General features: G+C 44.0%; 1 pseudogene; it reads right to left on the bottom strand.

The window, feature by feature from the left end:
- Nucleotides 1-2,421: 2,421 nt before the first annotated feature.
- On the bottom strand, nucleotides 2,422-2,539 carry LOC124778200 (annotated as a pseudogene).
- Between the last annotated feature and the right edge of the window lie 12,960 nt (nucleotides 2,540-15,499).

Raw genomic sequence — 15,499 nt, 5'->3', positions numbered from 1 at the left:
GCACCCCAAGACCGTAGGATCCTACGCAGTGCCGTAGGGGACCGCACCGCCACTTCCCAGCAAATTAGGGACACTGTTGCTCCTGGGGTATCGGCGAGGACCATTCGCAACCGTCTCCATGAAGCTGGGCTACGGTCCCGCACACCGTTAGGCCGTCTTCCGCTCACGCCCCAACATCGTGCAGCCCGCCTCCAGTGGTGTCGCGACAGGCGTGAATGGAGGGACGAATGGAGACGTGTCGTCTTCAGCGATGAGAGTCGCTTCTGCCTTGGTGCCAATGATGGTCGTATGCGTGTTTGGCGCCGTGCAGGTGAGCGCCACAATCAGGACTGCATACGACCGAGGCACACAGGGCCAACACCCGGCATCATGGTGTGGGGAGCGATCTCCTACACTGGCCGTACACCATTGGTGATCGTCGAGGGGACACTGAATAGTGCACGGTACATCCAAACCGTCATCGAACCCATCGTTCTACCATTCCTAGACCGGCAAGGGAACTTGCTGTTCCAACAGAACAATGCACGTCCGCATGTATCCCGTGCCACCCAACGTGCTCTAGAAGGTGTAAGTCAACTACCCTGGCCAGCACGATCTCCGGATCTGTCCCCCATTGAGCATGTTTGGGACTGGATGAAGCGTCGTCTCACGCGGTCTGCACGTCCAGCACGAACGCTGGTCCAACTGAGGCGCCAGGTGGAAATGGCATGGCAAGCCGTTCCACAGGACTACATCCAGCATCTCTACGATCGTCTCCATGGGAGAATAGCAGCCTGCATTGCTGCGAAAGGTGGATATACACTGTACTAGTGCCGACATTGTGCATGCTCTGTTGCCTGTGTCTATGTGTCTGTGGTTCTGTCAGTGTGATCATGTGATGTATCTGACCCCAGGAATGTGTCAATAAAGTTTCCCCTTCCTGGGACAATGAATTCACGGTGTTCTTATTTCAATTTCCAGGAGTGTACAAGGGGTGCAGAGAACGACTCTGATGTAATTGGTGACTGATGTGGGACTGTACAGTAAAGCTGAAGGTGAAATAACATTTTGACAATCTGTACAACTCTTTTTCCCCGTATGTTGATTATCTGTACAGTGTATCGTCCATATAGCTCCTTCTTCATAACTAGGACGCCAAGGCAGACAAATTCAACCTAAAAGTTGGAGAAATTAACGAGAAAAGGAAGAAGTGAAGGATTGATCCTACATAATGACTTACTCACATGATATAGCCCACATGTTCTACAGCGTACGTTATTATTATTATTATTATTAACGTTATTATTATCGTAGAACCATAAACTATCGATATACGATTCAGAATTTACCAAAACTTTCAATACATCCTAATGCTTCCTAATAAAGCTCATAAAGGACATCATACGCGGAGTGAATGTCATATTCTTTCCTCCAGATGTATGGTCCGTTATGTCATTGGAGTTGGGATGCACGGTTATGAAGCTGTGAGCGAGCATGCCGAGTGGCAGCTTAACTCATACCCCAGCTTGCTACAAACCATTCCTTGTGTTCCTAGCCGATATTCTGAATGTGACATTAATCTCTATTTGTACTGAAATCGCTTTTCGATCAGCAGTGTCTGCTCGTCTGATGTCATGAAAGAAACAGACACTGTCGATACAAGCCGTGAACACCCAATGGTACCGAATGGCCACTGTGTCATTTTCAGCCCTTAGGTGTCAACAGGTGTGCATATGGAGGGGCAAGTGGTTAGCAAACCGCTCTCCCAGCCATTGTCAGTTTTCATGACTGGTGTCGCTACTTCTCAATCAAGTATCTCCTGAATTGGCCTCACAATGGCTGAGCTCACCCCGCTTGCCAAAAGCACTTGGCAGACCTGGACAGTGACCCATCCAAGTGCTAGCCAAGCCCAACAGCGCTTATCTTCAGTGACCTGATGGGAACTGGTGTTACTACTGCAGCGAGGCCATTAGACTGATGTCATTATCCAAGAGTGAATTTGTACATAATTATCATCGGCAATCAGGACAAGGAGTGTATGTCCTTTCACTATATGGACCACTTTACTCACACTGTTACTCTTTACATCTAGTGGATATACTGGGCACTTCTTGGGAAGGGTCATCCAGCTTCACATACAGCCGCAATACAACCTCATTGATATTCATTATTTGCAAGCATTTTCCTTTCTGACGCAGTTCCGCCATGCCTATTCTCTTTCATGAAGTGGTAAGATCTTAGTGCCACAATTTTGATTCCTACTTCATTCAACATATAAAAGCGTCTTCAGGCCACGAGTGGCCTACCGGGACCATCCGACCGCAGTGCCATCCCAGCACACCACTCTCCCGGTCGTTATGATGGTATTCTTGACCGAAACCGCTACTATTGGGTCGAGTAGCTCCTCAATTGGCATCACGAGGCTGAGTGCACTCCGAAAAATGGCAACAGCTCATGGCGGCCTGGATGGTCACCCATACAAGTACCGACCACGCCCGACAGCGCTTAACTTCGGTGATCTCACGGGAACCGGTGTAGCCACCGCGGCAAGGCCGTTGCCTACTTCATTCAACATATGACTCTTCAAATCATTCCCTTTACAGCCCTTTATTGACTTATTTCTTCCTTAAAGTGTGATACGACATGCCTGTAAGGATTTGCATCTTTCATATCTCGTTAATGTAATTTTAATACTGAAGCCGGAAAATTACCGACTGAGGGGCGTCAGTGTTTGTGACATAATAAAAAATTCGTAGGACAATATAGAAAATTTCCATTGAATTGCTTGTTACCTGTGGCTGTGCTCGTATATCAGTAGTTTCGTTAGATGAGTGACCATAAGTAAGCTACTGTATGTGCAATAACATCAGCTACCCTCGCGTGTCTGCCTGTTCGGGCAGGCTCGGATGTAGGGCGAGGCAAACTGGAGTATCTGCCCTGGGCGACAATTACAGGGGCACCAAAGTCATATTCTTGGAGGGAAAAATCGTTTTCACGAAGCGCCTAACATCCTGCGCACGTTGGTCTATCTATTGCTCATATGATTTTGAAACGCATCCCAGTTGGCTTTTGCCCATCTTTGAACACACTGTTGAAGGCCAAACGCTGTTTGTTTATATGGTTGATCGCTACACTACTAAGGGGCAGTTGTACAGTCTCCACTTAGCAGCCGCTTAAGTTCTATTCTCGCAATAGCGCGATAAACGCGTTGTACGAACACTTAACAACGCCTGACCGGAGAATAAACGCGGGATAACTGAATCGGTGATTCTCACAGGGCTAGCGAAGTTAACCAGTGAATAAGTTTTGACAATGTCGGGAACAGTTAGTGAATTAGTGATGACGATATCATTTGTTACAACGAGGAAGGAGAAGAAAGGGAGACATCACACAAACTGTATGGAAGAATATGACGATTCCAAATTAATATAAAAATTTCGTACTACTACTACTCTTCGATCTCATGCTTTAGAAATTGGAGCATACGAATGAAGTGTGAAACTATTTTCTGACATAAAACATTTTATTTGTAGTGGGACTAATAGGAATTTGATATCGGTACTTCGTGAACTATATTCAGTCGTATTATTTATGTAAATGAGCTAGATGAAAATGGCCTTTTGTGCCAAAACAGTGCCGCTTATTTGGGCGTGTTTTACAACTGCTGCAATGTTAGAAAGACTATTTCGTTTTATCTGGTAGAGAACGACAAAATAGACAAAGTCAATTCGAGAAACCACACCTGTCTTGGGTACGACTCGTATTAACAGATTTTTCGGTATTAGACAACGACATTTTGATTTTTGATGTGGCAAAACGTTTGACGAACTTTGATGAGTTAATAGATTCTTTTGCAAAAAGTAAAGCACGGCATGTAAAGCTGTAGCAAGATTAGAGAGAAAAACAATGCTGGGACCTAAGGATTGAAGAAATGTGTACTGTCTTGCTTGTCCCTTCGTCTTCACTGCTTTTATGCGTCCTACATTTAATTTTATGTCATACAAAAGAGAAAGTTATCAGCTAATAGGCAACAAAGACTGCAAATTTTCTGAAGAGTTCTTAATCTTCATGTCACAGTTAATCCCACCTAATATTAATTGTGATTTTTTTTAACCCGTAGTGAATGAGGTGAGAAATTGTTACATCAGCCATGAGGTGGGTATGAGATTCCCGAAACTTTGATGTCGAATTTTTGATACTATAATCGTGTATTAAACTTTTTTTAAATTGGGATATTAATAATGTTGTCTGTTAAACAAGTCGAGTAAGTGAAATACTGTGTTTAAGATATAAAATCTTTTTTTTTTTTGGGTGAAGTAATGGTGTCTATATTTTCTCAAAAAAAGTACAAGTTTCAGAAGCTTAGCATCTTTTCATACAAAATTCGAACTAAATTACAGTTACTTTGATTAATTAACACAACGATATTATCTTATAATTATAAAACAGCAATATAAAATAAAAGGTCTTATGAGATTAATTGGCTTAGTACCAACATTATACCTACAAATCAGCACATTCTCCGCACATAAAAATCGCGTGCTCCATACATATTGGCTTCTCACACTTCGACCAACAATGTTTTGCTTTCCTGTCCTTTGTTTTCAGTATTTTGGAACTGGCGATGAAGTTTCTCCCAGTTGATCAGCAATCCTTTTTCGAATTTCCCTTGGAAGACGTACGTTTTCTTGTCTAATGCGAAGACTCATTTATCAGATTCAAACCTAAATTTTGTCACCATTGTTATTTTCTCTGTAGACTGTGATGGCATTTATGGCAGCCATGTTAAGTATACCATAAAAAAATTGTCATAGGCCAACGTTTGATGTAGCGAACGACATCATAAGTGACACTCAGTTTATCTGCGACATGGACACCAGCTTTGGTTGCATTGTAATAAGTAATCATTTTTGGTTTTCTTTTATCACCTGTCGATTGGTATATGTTTTTATCATGGTGTAAAGTTGATGGAACCAGCACAACTTCCTTTTTTTAGGTATGTAGGACACCAGTGTAACGTCATTCTGGAACCCAAATCGAGAACTATATACTTCTGTTTCTTTTTTGAAAATCTCGGGTACAATTGTCTTATTTTTAGGTACTGTGCCGACAGAAGTCAATGAATGTTCTTTCAAGAGATGGGTCATAAGGGGGTAACTAGTAAACCAATTATCGAACGTCAAATTTCTATTTGTTTTCGGTATTGGTTCCACTAAACGGTTTACAATATCCTATTCTTTATTACTAAGCTGGTAAGGTCCTGATGGTTGTTTTCCCGAATATACTTCCGATTTGAGGATATAGAACCTCATCGCATCTATAAGAGCATATATTTTTATGCCGTATTTGTCTGGTTTGTTTGGCCTGTATACACGAAAAGGACATCTCCCTCGGGAAGACAGCAACATCTCATCAATAGTAAGGTTCTCAGACGGCATATAGTGTTGTTGAATATTTTCAACAAAATCATCAAAAATATCTCTTATAGCAGCCAGATTGTTAGTCTTTTCCCTTTCGTCCTGGATGTTCTTATTATCGAATTTCAAACAATTTTGGAGAAAGTAAAACCTCTGTAGTGACATTGTAGTCCGAAAGATTACAACTCCACTACCATCTGTACGCCACAAATCGTTCTGTTTCCTCTATTTGAGCGATTTAGGCCCTCTATATGCATAAGTCCAATATATGCCTTCAAATCCTCCAAAGTTTCATCGTTCATGTGCTACTGCTCTTTATTTTTTGGATATTTTCTGCTGATATTCCTTATTTGATTATTTGCATGCGTAAGTATAGTATTCAACATATTGCTTGTTATAAAAAGAGCCGTCCGATGTGGCCGAGCGGTTCTAGGCGCTTCAGTCTGGAACCGCGCTACCACTACGGCTGCAGGTTCCAATTATGCGTCGGGCGTGGATGTGTGTGATGTCCTTAGATTAGTTAGGTTTAAGTAGTTCTAAGTTCTAGGGGACTGATGATCTCAGATGTTAAGTCCCATAGTGCTCAGAGTCATACAAAAAGACTCCAACATTCAGTCTCTGTTTTGGCATGTTTTCCAGCACCATTTACTCCTGGGGAATTGGTAATAATATTCTCTAAACGAATACGAACTCATTGCCTAGGACAATCCTTTATCCATTTTGTACCATGTTTGGACGTATAAGAAATCCCACGTACATCAGGTGACTGACTAGGAGCCGCTAACGCAGATTTTGGCTCTTCCGATTCAGCCAAAATGCCCTATTGCTCCGAATCACTTTCTTCGCTTCGGTGAGAAACTTTCTAAATCCCACCTTCGCTCTCGGAGTCACAGGAACTAGCATTTGAACAGTTTTCTAAAACTTCTTCTAGTAGGTCTTGTAGCCGACGTTTATATTTTCATAAGACATCTTGAGAAATAAATTTAAAAATAAATGAAAGAATACTGTAGATAACTACATATATCACAAACTTGCTGGCAGCTCAAAAATGTAACACCGACTACGAGGTCGGGTGTGACATACCCTAGCCACCTTTCACACGTATATCTCCCTCTGATGCTGGCGTAACAGTAAACTCAACATTGCATCTTGCTTCCTCTCCCTTACCACTGTGACAGCAAGAGTTGTATGGCACAATGACATTCAATAATCAGCGCTTCAGAACACCTCGGGTATGACATACCCGATCTCACTCAAGCCGGGTTAAAGTGAGTAGGATATCGAACCGGTCGACTGGAAGAAGGAGAGGCACATCAAGACATTTTAATTTCCACTGTCCTGAATAAAGGTTGGATGGCTTCCCTTGTAAAATATACAAGTTTGAATTCCACAGAGCGCACTATAGTGACTTGCGACAGAAGATTATTGTGTGAAGAGGTGTGGTACTGCTCTTTGGCATACTTAAGACCAAATAAGATGCCTTACATTTCCTCGAACATAAATGTTTTATACATAAAATTCCTCAGAAAGATTTGCGCTAGAAAATGAGCATATTTTTGAAAAGATTTTATTTAAATTTTTCACGTCCTATCTGAAAGGCTCGATGTGGAGCAGAGAGAGGGGGGGGGGGGGGGGGCTATCAGATTTCTGCCCCGGTTCGGAAATATCGTAGATCCGGGGCTGTTAAAGATTCACAAGAGGAGATGGTATTTTTGGAATAGACACGGAGACACGGGAAGATGCCAGCTGGATTATATAATGGTCAGGCAGAGATTGCTAAATTGGGTATTAGACTGTAGGCGTACCTAGTAGATATATACTCACAAGTCAGACCATAATTTACCAGTGATAAAAAGTGGACTGAAGTTTAGAGGACAGACCGGAAGAATCATTGTGGAAAGAAGTGGGATACTCAAGTACTGAGGAACGACGAGACGCGTTTTAAGTTCGCTAAGAATGTAGATACATATTGTAACACCCCACCCATCACTTAGCTGGTTTTGGCGTGTGTTCACCCCAACTAATTGACTAACAGATCAACAGAGAGTGCAAAACTGCCGCAATATCGAATAACGCAAAAAAAGTAATTTGGCCTTGTGACTACTGATTGAACTGCGGTGGCAGTGTTGACATTAATTGGTTCAGAATTGATACCTTTATAATTAAAAAGGGGTGCACATTGATGTTACATTCAGCTATTGAACACCAGATGCAAATGTGAACATAAAATTAATTAAGAAAGTGACTTGGGATTTCAACTACTTGGTTGAAAACAGTTGCAGTCGATTAGCACAGATTTATTTTTAACTCATGACCTTCAATCATCACATTACATGACTCTCCTAACAGGCAGTGGTAATAAATTGAGTTTGCGTGGAGTAAAGCGCGATAAATAAAAAGTAATTCCTATCGACTGACCCAGGCGTAATGCGAAGTGCGAGAAGAATTCTACAATACACGGCCCATGAAACCCTCGTGGAAACTTTGCCGATGTGATCCAACAAATTAATCAGTGGCCGGAGCGGGCGCAATATCGCCGAATACAGCGTGGCGGAGCGGAGTCGTTGTGTGGACGTCGGCCGACCTCGTGGTGCTGCAAGGCTGCGCTCGTCTATTCACTCCTAGCTATCTTGATCAGTACACAGCTGAACCAAAACTTTTATCTCCAAACTCAATCGTTCCATTTGCTAAGTCCTAAACTGCAGAGATGCTCACTCTTTCTCAGTCAAGCTGAGTAAAGAACGCCACGTCCGCACTCTAGGCAAGCTGGTAACGGAAGACCTCTAGGCGTACCTAGTAGATATATACTCACAAGTCAGACCATAATTTACCAGTGATAAAAAGTGGACTGAAGTTTAGAGGACAGACCGGAAGAATCATTGTGGAAAGAAGCGGGATACTCAAGTACTGAGGAACGACGAGACGCGTTTTAAGTTCGCTAAGAATGTAGATACATATTGTAACACCCCACCCGTCACTTAGCTGGTTTTGGCGTGTGTTCACCCCAACTAATTGACTAACAGATCAACAGAGAGTCCACTCTTCACCTCGGTTTCCCATCCAGCAAAATCACTTACGCCAATTGCAGCGCAAGTCGCGTTAATTATGCGTCGCTTCCCAGGGCCGACCAATGCATGCTCTGCGAAGTGAACAAATTCCCACAAAATTTCCCTTCCTCTCAACTTCTTCCATTTAGCTCCCCCCAGGCCACCCATCAAGGTTAGCGTCTGCACAAACACCAAGTTTTCCGGAATTCTGACTCCCAGGAGAGTACTTAAAAATTCCTTGGTCCTATGTTCCCATCGGAGGCCAGCGTATATCATGCTGTCGCTCTTCACCTGATTTACTTCAGGCTCTGTGGACCGTGAATTCAGCGTGAAGTTGCTATAGTCACGAACACGCATATTTTGACCTCTGTTGACCGCTCCACCGTAGCTTTGCGCGGCTTTCTCGCATGTTTCACAGAAAACGGGACGACGGACGTTTATCAACAGGCGTACAAGCTCTCCGTCTGTTTCCCGGTGCAGCAGCACTGTCACTCATCTTAAGGCGGCTGGAGGCCGCGCCGCGTTACCGCTTTCTCAGAGCTTGAGCTGCCCTAAGCTGCCTATTGTCGCTTGCCTTAGCCATTCCCCAGCCGGCCACGGTCACTCTAAATGCTTCCCTGGGGTAAACTAGCGTCCAGTAAATCGACTCGTTCCCACAAAGTTTTCATGTCGTGTGAATTACTTTAAAACCATCACCCGACATTAATTATTCCAATACGTCCATACTATACCCTCTACAAGATGCATTGTGCCTTGCCAGTCATTTTTGTTCAGCCCTACTGTTCGCTCAACGTGAGTTAGGGGATCTTTAATGACTTCATGTAAGGGGCAGAGTTCTTGCCATCTTACAATATGTACACTACTGGCCATTAAAATTGCTACACCACGAAGATGACGTGCTGCAGACGCGAAATTTAAACGACAGGAAGAAGATGCTGTGATATGCAAATGATCAGCTTTTCAGAGCATTCACACAAGGTTGGCGCCGGTGGCGACACCTACAACGTGCTGACATGAGGAAAGTTTCCAACCGATTTCTCACACACACAAACAGCAGTTGACCGGCGTTGCCAGGTGAGACGTTGTTGTGATGCCTCGTGTAAGGAGGAGAAATGCGTACCATCACGTTCCCGACTTTGATAAAGGTCGGATTGTAGCCTACCGCAATTGCGGTTTATCGTATCGCGACATTGCTGCTCCCGTTGGTCGAGATCCAATGACTGTTACCAGAATATGGAATCGGTGGGTTCAGGAGGGTAATACGGAACGCCGTGCTGGATCCCAATGGCCTCGTATCACTAGCAGTCGAGATGACAGGCATCTTATCCGCATGGCTGTAACGGATCGTGCTGCCACGTCTCGATCCCTGAGTCAACAGATGGGGACGTTTGGAAGACAACAAACATCTGCACAAACAGTTCGACGATGTTTGCAGCAGCATGGACTGTCAACTCGGAGTCCATGCCTACGGTTACCCTTGACGCTGCATCACAGACAGGAGCGCCTGCGATGGTGCACTCAACGAAGAACTTGGGTGCACGAATGGCAAAACGTCATTTTTTCGGATAAATTCAGGTTCTGTCTACAGCATCATGACGGTCGCATCCGTGTTTGGCGACATCGCTGTGAACGCACGTTGAAAGCGTGTATTCGTCATCGCCATACTGGCGTATCACCCGGCATGGGGTGCTACTGGTTACACGTCTCGGTCACCTCTTGTTCGCATTGACGGCACTTTGAACTGTGGACGTTACGTTTCAGATGTGTTACGACCCGTGGCTCTACCCTTCATTCGATCCCTGCGAAACTACCCTTCATTCGATCCCTGCAAAACCCTACCTTTCAGCAGGATAATGCACGATCGCATGTTGCAGGTCCTGTATGGGCCTTTCTGGATACAGAATATGTTCGACTGCTGCCCTGGCCAGCACATTCTCCAGATCTTCCATCAATTGAAAACGTCTGGTCAATGGTGGCCAAGCAACTGGCTCGTCACAATACGCCAGTCACTACTGTTGATGAACTGTGGTATCATGTTGAAGCTGCATGGGCAGCTGTACCTGGACACGGCATCTAAGCTCTGTTTGACTCAGTACCCAGGCGTATCAAGGCCGTTATTACGGCCAGAGGTGGTTGTTCTGGGTACTGATTTCTCGGGAGCTACGCACCCAAATTGCGTGGAAATGTAATCACATGTCAGTTCTAGTATAATGTATTTGTCCAATGAATACCCGTTTATCATCTGAATTTCTTGTTGGTGTAGCAATTGTAATGGCCAGTAGTGTACAAGGAAAGTAACTCCCGAAGAAACCTTCGGTAACAGAAGAAATACTTCAGTTGATTAACGAAAGAGGGAAGTACAAAAGCGTTCAGAAAGACAAGAATCCAGCACTAAAAACTGCTTAGGAATGAAATACTTAGGGAGAGTAGGGCAGCCAATGTGAAATGGCTGCAGGAAAAGGGTGAGGTAATCCAAGAAGAAATGATCGTTGGAATGACTGACTCAGCATGTACAAAAGTCAAAATAGTCTTCTGTGAAATTAAATGCAAGAGCTGTAAGATTTAGAATGCAGCGGGAATTTCAACGTTAAACGCAGGGGATAGAGCGATAGGTGGAAAAAGTACATCGAAGATCTCTATGAGGAGGAAGACTTGTCTGGTGTCTTGGTAGAAGACTGACTTATAGTCGATAAGGAATAGACAGGTGATCCAGTATTACAATCAGAATTTAAAAGAGCTCTGGGAGACTTGCGATCAAATAATGCAGAAGGGATAGATCACATTAGTGGAAACGGCAAACAGACGACTATTCTAGTTTGTATGTAGAATCTGCAAGACTGGTGGCGTACCTTCGGATTCTGGGAAAAATTACGATTCTAGGCGCTTCAGTCTGGAACCGCGACCGCGCGCCTCCTACGGTCACATTTCGAAGCCTGCCTCGTGCATGGATGTGTGTGATGTCCTTGATGTCCTTAGGTTAGTTAGGTTGAAGTAGTTCTAAGTATAGGGAACTGATGACCTCAAATGTTAAGTCCCATAGTGCTTAGAGCCATTTGAACCATTTTGGAAGAAGATTTACAGGATCAGTTGAATGGAATAAACAGTCTATGGAGCAGAGAATATGGATTGAAAGTAAACCTGAAAAAGAAAAATGTAATTAGAAGTAGCAGAAATGAATAAACAGTCTAACGAGAACAGAATGTGGAATGAAAGTAAACAGGAAAAAGAAAAAAGTAACTAGAGTAGTACAAATGAAAGTAACGAAAACCTGAACATTAAAATTGGTGATCTCGAAGTAGACGAAGTTAAGGAATTCTTCTACCATGGGAGCAAAATAACCAACCATGACGGCCGAAGACAGGAGGTCATAAAAAGCAGTCTAGCACAGGCAAAGAGGACGTTCTTGGCCAAGACATGTCATCTGGTATCAAACGTAGGCCTTAATATGAGGAAGAAATTTTTGTGAATGTTCGTTTATAGTACAGCATCGTACGCTAGCGAGTCTATGAAATGTGTCGCAGATACCGTTAGCAACAAAGAGGTAATAAGTTTAAACGTCCTGCACAATGCGAGTTTTCAACACATTTCAGTGTTCATGACGTCATGTCTCCTGAACTATGGCAGCAACATAATATAATTTTGTAGGCACATTTAGCGGCGTATGTGGATACTGTCTGCAAAATCTATTGCGAATAGACCTAGTGGCGGCAGTCTTGTAAGCATCTCTTTGTTTATGACGTCATATCTTCTGAACTATAGTAAGTAGGTGATTCTTATCGACACAGCGATTGTTGCCTGACAGTGTACAAGTTTGGCTGAAATCGGTCCGGTCGTTTAGGAGGAGATGTGGAACATGTAAAAATACTTGTACACGTACATCCATTTTTACTGTTTAATGAGTATGGATTAGTGTAGAGACATTTGCAGTGAGGGGTATGAATGAACAACAAAGGAGGTGGCTTACAAAACACTCGTTCGACCTATACTTGAGTATTGCTCATCAGTGTGGGATCCGTACCAGATCGGGTTGACGGAGGAGATAGAGAAGATCCAAAGATGAACGGCGCGTTTCGTCACAGGGTTATTTGGTAACCGTGATAGCGTTACGGAGATGTTTAACAAACTCAAGTGGCAGACTCTGCAAGAGAGGCGCTCTGCATCGCGGTGTAGCTTGCTCGCCAGGTTTCGAGAGGGTGCGTTTCTGGATGAGGTATCGAATATATTGCTTCCCCCTACTTATACCTCCCGAGGAGATCACGAATGTAAAATTAGAGAGATTAGAGCGCGCACAGAGGCTTTCAGACAGTCGTTCTTCCCGCGAACCATACGCGACTGGAACAGGAAAGGTAGGTAATGACAGTGGCACGTAAAGTGCACTCCGCCACACACCGTTGGGTGGCTTGCGGAGTATAAATGTAGATGTAGATGTAGAAGGTTTAACGCGTCAATGTTGTAACGTTTAGAGAGGGAGCACTTTTTCACTTGAAGAAGGACAAGGATTAAATTGATATGTGGCCTTGTTAATGGGTCTGTGTGGATATATGCCTGGACCCATTTAGCGAAAGAACTACAGACCTAAATCAGGAAGATTAAACGGAGCTTTGAATCCTGCTCATGCCTGATACGAGTTCTCTGTTTCTATCTGTGGCGCATTTCGTTGCGGGGGGCAGCGACAAGTGCTCGTGCCTTAGACGTTATAAAAACGCCGATGGCTGCAGGTAACGACGTCCTCCATTACTGAGCAAGCTCATAAAACACAAGTGTTAAAAGAAATTGAAAATGCATTAGGGTCAGATGCAAGGGAGCTGATACTGGTCGGTAGCAGAGTGAACCATTAGACGATGACTGGGAACCGCCAGATAAAGGAGGTGTCCACTCCGCGCGAGCCTCGCAATGATACTAATATCTGGAATGAAATACTGTCGGGAAAAAAAAACCGTGCAGGCATTCAGATCCTGGTAAGATTTCAAAACGATGCAAAGATTGGAAGCTTGCTTTAAATGCTTAGAAATATGAAATTTCACACTTTATAGAATTCAAAACATACACTGGTGTGCATATGTTAAGGTGTAAGGTAATTTGCGCGTGATGTGTCATTGCCAACTAACAGTGCTCGATAAAAAATTGGTACGGTATAGTACAGAAGGTAAATGAAAGAAATACGCAGTCACATGAACAGGAATTAGAATGATCCCCTGGACATTACAAAAGGTGGGGCATGGTTCTTAAAAGGCTGAGTAATTGCCACGGACGGTAGTGCAAGCTCTGCAACGTACTCCTATCCTGCCCACACTGCTGGTAAGGAGTTCTTCTGGTAGTGTTCAAATGTGTGTGAAATCATATGGGACTTGACTGCTAAGGTCACCAGTCCCTAAGCTTACACACTACTTAACCTAAATCATCCCAAGGACAAACACACACACCCATGCCCGAGGGAGGACTCGAACCTCCGCCGGGATCAGCTGCACAGTCCATGTTCTGGTAGAGTGCTCCAATCCTCCATGAGCATGATAAACAACTTAGCGTGGCCGTTGTTGCATGTGGACCTGTTGCAATCATTTCCCCAACGGATCTCACACATGATCGACGGGATTTAAATTGAGATGACGAGCAGGAAAGCCCATTCACTGTATATCCTATCATTCCAAGAGCTTCTCCAATTGCGCATACTGATGCGGTCGCACGTTGTCGTGCATCAAAATGAAGTCAAGGCCGAATGCATCTCTGAAGAGACGCTTGTGGGAAAGCAGCACAGTTCACAATAACGTTGACCAGCGAGTGTGTCGTGTTAAAAGATTTGGAAGTCATTAGGCCCGTGCAACAGTATGTCTGCCAACACCATGAAGCCTGACTACCAAAATGATCATGTTCTACAGTGGTCTCGCGTGCATTACGTATCCTCATATGGCAAGAGGTGGGGACACGTGACGCACCCCGCAAAACTGACGAATATGATCGTTTTGGTGGTACAGATGTTATGTTGAAGGGACGCGCAATGTTCCATGGGCGTACTGACCTCCAAAACCTTTGAAAGGGTACACTCACCAGTCAGAGTTATTGTGATAATGTAGCTCCTTCCTAATGTGCGTTTTTTCAAGCATGCATTCGGCCCTGACTCTTGGAACGAGTTGATATTCGGCGAACGGATTCGACTGCTCGTTCCTCCGAATAAAATCGCATCGAGCACTTGAGGGATACGTTGGAGCAACGTGCTGCACATGTTCCAACGACTACCTGCGGTGGTATGAGAATGGAGGAAGCTCTACCACAAGAGATCCTTACCAGCCTTGCCGCTAGCGTGGGAGCACGTTGCAGAGCATGAATTGCCGTTCATGGTGGTCACTCATTCTATTAAGAAATCTGTCCGCCTTTCCTAGTGTCCTGGGCACCATAATAAATCGCGGGGACCTCAGTGAAATTATTGTCTTTGAGTAAAAGCGTCATTCCTGTTCGTCCCTCTGCGTATTTCTTTCAGTTACCTTCTGTATTGTACTGTAGTACTTATTTCTATAACTGGTCCAAGTTTTAACGAGCTCTGTTACTTGGTAGTCATACATCGCGGGGAAGATACTTTCGTCCTTAGCTTTTGCACACCAATGTACAGGGGATAGGCAAAATAATGTCAACAGTGGTAGTAACGGGATGGTTGTGTTTGGCGGTCAACAACGCAGGTAAGGCACGTGTCACGCTGGACTGTCCGTATTCAGTACGGACTAGGCATCAGTGCAGGTTGTTTACGGGTGGTGCACACTTCATATTTGCATTCAGAGGTCGAGGAAGACGTGCAATGAAAGACTTAACAGAGTTCCAAAGAGGGCAGGTGTGGGGGCCCGATTAGCTGGAGCATCAGTAACCAAGACAGCCAACTTATTGAATGTTTCAAGAGCAACTGTTTCAACAGTCATGACAGCCTACACAAAACATGGAAAGACATCATCGTGTAAACTTAAAAGTGGGTGAAAATCACAGTAAATGACAGAGATCGTCGTACGCTGATACGAATTGTATAAAAAAAACACAAAACTACGGTGGCTAAAGTGACTGCAGAGCTCAGTA

This window comes from Schistocerca piceifrons, chromosome 2 (genome assembly GCF_021461385.2).
Source record: "Schistocerca piceifrons isolate TAMUIC-IGC-003096 chromosome 2, iqSchPice1.1, whole genome shotgun sequence".
Lineage (NCBI taxonomy): Eukaryota > Metazoa > Arthropoda > Insecta > Orthoptera > Acrididae > Schistocerca > Schistocerca piceifrons.
The sequence above is the reverse complement of the archived record's forward strand: the minus strand, read 5'-3'. Positions and strand labels throughout refer to the sequence as shown.